Consider the following 6000-nt stretch of genomic DNA (forward strand, 5'->3'; position numbering starts at 1 on the left):
AAGTTGCAGATGCGAGGTCGATTTGGAGCACTTTGAGAATAGAGGTTCGTGCCAGGTGAGTATAGTATAGGGTCCCGGGAAGAGACCCATGACCTCCGATCATCAGGTGAAAGGCCAGCAGGGCCGGAGTCAGTGCAGCACGTACGAGAAAGTACACAAAGGAGTTTGTCACTCCAAGGGTTTAGGCTGCTATATGTGTGGCAGGGTTGATCATGTCAGCTCAAGGTGATCAGTATTCCTCCAGATGTTGCGGGTATGTCGTCTTCTACTGCTAATAGATGGATGATGGGAATATGTATCGCTTTGGAATTGTGAGTGAGTTGGGATAGGTCAGATCTCGGGTCAGTCTTCTGCTAGTGTTTGGGTTATCAAGGATCATATATGCCATCCTGCATGCCGAAAAGTCCTTGATGAACCCACAGATGGACGCATCTTGCGGAGTGGGTTCCACGTGTACCATTATCAATCCGGATCTTCGTCAAGATCTATGTGGGGTATTATTCAGAGCATATTCGGTCAGGGTTATATCGATAGTTCTCCAGTGAAGTCAGCGTTCAGTGGTTCTATCATGGTTCAGGTATGGTTGACAATTGTCTATGGGTGAACTTTGGAGTTCAAGGCACTACCGTTGTTAGGGAAGGACTGGTAGCATGAAGATAGTGAATTCAGTTGCGAGTGTTAGACGCATGGGTGTTCGGTCATTGGATGTTCAAGAGAATTGTATTTTCGCATGGGCTGTGTTCGGTTAGAGTTCAGTGGTACTGCAAGATTGGAAGTGGGAACGAGGATTCGTCAGCCAGAGTGAAGATTGAGGCCTTCAACTGACAGCATGGGAGATGGATTGAGGTGTCAAACTGGACTAGATTTCCAGGGTACTCATCAAGATTTCCGAGGATGGGCGATCTCAAGGTTTAACCGGTGATTAATCGCTAGCATTGGTAAGCACAGGTTGTCATCAGTGGGATATTAGAAAGCGAGAAGGATTGGGAATCCTTCAATTCTCGCGTGCCGTGAAGACTTGGTCGAATCTAAGTGGGGGAGTGACTTTTTGTAAAGTTCTCCAAATGTGAGTTTTGGTTGCGCGAGGTGCAATCTCTTGGGCACCTTGTCAACCAGAAGGGTATTATAGTCGATTCGGCCAAAAAAGAGGTCGTGATGCAGTGGGAGATTCCGAGGTCTCCATCTGAGATTTGAAGTTCCCTGGGTCTAACGGGTTATTACCGAAGATTTATACGAGACTTCTCCGAGATTGCAGTTCCTTTGACCCAAATGACCAAGAAGTCGGTGGCCTTTCGTTGGGGGCCTGAGCAGCAGGCAGCCTTCGGGACTCTCAAACAGCAGATTTCGGGAACCAGGTTAGAGTTACAGTTAGGACTCAAGTTCAGTTGTGTGTTAGGCCGAGTGTGTGTTCGACCGGTATGGAAAGTGTTGTAAGACTGCAGGGGTAGCCGTAGCATTCACTAGCGATCAGGTAGCATGGAAAGTGTTGTAAGACTATGGGGGTAGCCGTAGCATTCACTAGCAGCAGATAGTGCTAGAAGTGTTATAAGTCTGCGGGTGTAGCCGTAGCATTCACCAGGTTGGCAGATAGTGTGAGAAGTGTTGTAAGTCTGTGGGTGTAGTCGAAGCATTCACAAGGTTAGCAGATAGTGCTAGGGAGTCTGTGGGTGTAGTCGTAACATTCACTAGGTTGGTAGATAGCATGAGTGCGTTGTTAGGACGTGGAAGGGACAGTAGTACCCACCCGTTCGGGTGTAGCAGTGAGGATATGCAAATCCACGGATTGGATTACAGAATTACCCAGAGGGGTTAGATCTGGTTGAGCCAATGATTAGACTATAGGAACGCCACTACAGTTATGGGATCAGGGAAGCAATGGACCATATAAGGCCGTTTGTGATTTAAGGCTACCATTGGTCAGGTAGAAATCACTCTTAGCCTTGGATTTGGGTGACGTCAGGATTCGACGCATGGACCCGATCGGTTGGATTGGAAGGTTATTAAAGCCACAGTGGCATGATACCTAGTGACAACTAGTTCCAGAGAAGGATTTCGTTCAGAAGTCGTGTGAGACGACTAAGTTGGAGTCCTTTAGCTCCGCAGCCGGAATGAAACCCGATAATTCAGATGATTTGCAAACGAATTGAGACCAGGGAGGTCTCGTTAGATTTTGGAAAGCAGCCATGTGGCAACATACTGCTTCAGGCAGTTCAGTGTTTGGGCATTTTCAGCATTTGGGCAATGTTATTATTTGCGTTTAGGGTTGCAAATACGTACGAAATAGCTGGTTTATTAGGAAGTGACAAGTCAATCACGGCGAGATTAGCTGAGCCTTGGCCAAGTATAAGTGACCTGCAGAGATAATTGGGCTTGTGACCCTGAATAATAGTGGGAACCTCGAGTTATTGGAATTTGAGTAACCAGATGAAGGATAAAGTGGACTGGGTCCAACGATAATGATTCAGTATGAGTGGTCTGCCAGGGATTTAGACCATCTCGAGACAGCAGATGCAGACGGAGTAGATGTGATCTTGTTGCGAGGAATTCGTTCACCTGCGGATGTAGGGCTTTGCGAAGATTGGTCACAGCTACCCTGGGAAGGCTAGGTTGTGCCCAGGATGGTGACCATGCTACTTAAGTGGTTTGGCGCATAAGAAATGGTAAGGAATGATTTCGAGGACGAAATCTAATTTAAGTGGGGGAGAGATGTAACACCCCGTTTATTTATTAGAAATGAATAAATTAAAGAACGAATAGTAGCCCTAAAATAAATAATTATATATAAAAGGATGGTCTCGAAGAGCTAATTGTCACAATTTTAGAAGTCGGGGGTTAAAAGTGTAAGTTTCGGACTCAGTTTATAAATATTTATGAAGACAGGGGCTCCGTGGTAATTATTTGGATTAGTTTATAAAGAATTTTTGAAGTTAGGGGCTGAAAGGTAAATATTGGATTAAAGTTGAAAAGATATTATGGAGTAAGGGGCTAAAGAGTAAATTCTGGACCGAATTGAAAAGGATCTGTAGAGGGAGGGGCTGTTGGTAAAATTCGGATTTAATTTGTAAAGTATTTCAGGAGGCAGGGTTAAAAAGGTATATTTCGGACTTGAATTGTAATGGATTTTAATGTTTAGGGTTTAAACGGTAAATTAGGGGCTCATTTTGAAAGAAAAAGGGAAGGGAGGGACTAAAGATGGTATTATGGAGAGTAGTTAAGGGGACCGGGTATATAAACCCGTCACCTATTCTGGAACCCTAACCCTAGCGGCTCTCAACAGCCGCCATCTCTCCACCTTATATCCCCTCCGGCCGGCGCCGCCACCATGTCATTCCGATCAACTAGCGGTCGCCAAGAGAACATCGAACCTCCGCCATTCTTCTTCTCTCCTTCTTCAATAGCCACGTGAAGCTCATCTGCCACCCGTTAGTCCGACATAGAAGCACCATCGCCACTGTCGGGAACCGTCGGGATAACGTCGTGTTACTGTTCCTGCCGTGGTCGAGGACGAGATGTCGTCTTTCATTCAGGACCACTGCCGCTGCTGCCGACGTGAACTGAAGCAGACGAGCCAACGTCGTGGCAGCGAGAAGTCGGAGGAGCGTCTTCGGACGTCATTGTTGTTGTTCTGGTGGGTGTCGCCACCTCCTTCCTCCTCTGCCCTGTCGTCATTCACTCCATCAGTACCGCCAAGCATGTGCGCCACCACTGATGTGGGTTGCTACCAAGCGCGATGACCACCAGTGGTGTCGGCGCTGCTGTCGTCGTTTTGTACTTCTGTTGTCGCCAACTGCCACCAGGAGGGTGGCTGGATCCGCTTGCAAGCAAGAAAGCGTGTGGGTGTTCATTTTGCTGAAGTGTGTGTTATGTGTGTAACTTGCTTGGCTGGAAAACCTAGAATAGCCACCACCACCACCGTGAGGTGGTGGCTGCCGCCATCTACCACCACCGGCCACCACAAGGTGTGTGTGTGTGTGTGTGTGATTAGTTTAGTTGTGTGTGTATGTTAATTGAGGATTGTATTGTAAATTGTAACAAAAATGGAATAATGAGAGAAACTCAAAACCACCACCGTATGGTGGTGGCTGCCGCCACCGGCCGCCATGTCGGGTGGCGGTGTGCTTTGCCTTGTTGTGTTGATTCGGTTAGGACGCTTGAAGCTCTAATGGGCTTAGTGAAACCCTAATGGGCCTAGTGGAATCATAATGGGCCTAATGAACCCTAATTAGTAATAGGACCAAGCTATTGGCCCATTGGGCTAATATGGGTTGGAAACCCTAATTAGGGTTTGGAAAACCCTAATTCCTAGAAACCCTAATTTGGGACTTATCGGGACCACATCGGAATTATTTAATGAACTTAAAATATTAATTAATAATCAATTGCAATTAACCTAAGGCCAGGTGGGACTTAATGGATTAAGTCCTTAATGGGTTAAGTAGGGACACTTAACCCTAATCATCATTTTATGTGAAACCCTAATTTGACTTGGGCCTTAAGTTGGGCCTTTCTATTAGGCCTTGATGATTGGACTATTAGCGGGCCATCCAAGAGCAAGCAAATGGACTAGAATAATTAAATGGGCTTTAGGGTAAGACCCATGTAAGGGGTTGGGCCCAATTTGGAAAATTGGGCCATAAATGGGCCATAGTTTGGGCCTTTATGATTATGTGATATTGGGCCAGTAGAAATGCCAAGTGTATGGACTGGACTAAATGGTTGGGCCTTTGAATAAGACCATGTAAAGGTTTGGGCCCAATTTGGAAAATTGGGCCATATGTTGGGCTTTGACTCATAGTTGACTTTTGTGCCTTAGATTGGGCCTTGGGCTTGAATCAAGCTAAGTTGGGGTTGAAGTAGTATTTACCCCAAACATGGACTTATGGTTATGTATTGGAACCCAATTATTAATTGGGTGTTATTTTGATGTTGACAGTTCGGGAACCTGTTATCCAGCAGTTGGGCTTGTGTCTGCGAGACTTCAGCAGTGTAAGGTGACTTACCTTCCAGTAGAAGTGGGTCTAAGGCCACAATGTCGGCCTACTAGTAGGAGCTTGTAGTAGATAATTGTATGTGTGATGATTCTCTGGTATGCCACTGTATGTATGATTTATGTGCTAGTATGCTATGTTATTATGTGGTAGTGGTAGGGGTGAAATAGTCCCCGGATACCGGTTGAAAGATACCGAAGGGGTAAGTCGGGCACCCAGATATGTCTGGCACTGTATTTATGTATGTTATGTTATGTTATTATGTGGTAGTGGTAGGGGTGAAATAATCCTTGGTTATCTGGTTGAAATAGACCGAAGGGGAGGCCAGCACCCAGATATGCTAGGCAGTTATCCGGTTGAAATAGACCGAAGGGGAGACCAGCACCCAGATATGCTTCGCAGTATCCGGTTGAAATAGACCGAAGGGGAGGCCAGCACCCAGATATGCTTGGCAATGTATATGTTGTATGGTATGTGGTATGATGGGGGAACTCACTAAGCTTTGTGCTTACGGTTTACAGTTTTGGTTTCAGGTACTCGTTTTCAAAGGAAAGGAGTCGGCTTGATCGCAGCGCATCACACTATGTTTTCCGCACTTGAGATCTTTGGGATTACACTCTGATATGGTTTTATGATAATATGTTTTGATTATTGACACTTTGGTTTTGACTTGAGATATTAATATGAATGTTTTTATACTGTTGGTTTTATATAATAACTTAATTAAAACGAAATTTTTGGTCTTGAATTTTGGGATGTTACACTCGGCCCTGAACCTGGCCGAGAAATCACTCCAGGTCGTAGCATCTAACACTGTATCATCCCCAATGGCTCTCCCAACCTCCTCCCACCAGTCACGTGCCCTGTCCTTCAGAAGACAGGACGCAAGTCTAACCTTGTCCCCATCAGGACATCTGCTGGTGCGGAACACGTTGGCGACATCAGCCAACCACCTGCTGCTAGCAATGACCCGAGCCCCATGATAGTCGGGAGCTCCACACGCCCTGAACTC

This window comes from Lactuca virosa, chromosome 6 (assembly GCF_052849685.1).
Source record: "Lactuca virosa cultivar CGN04683 chromosome 6, Lactuca_virosa_CGN04683_v6, whole genome shotgun sequence".
In the NCBI taxonomy this organism is placed as follows: Eukaryota; Viridiplantae; Streptophyta; class Magnoliopsida; order Asterales; family Asteraceae; genus Lactuca; species Lactuca virosa.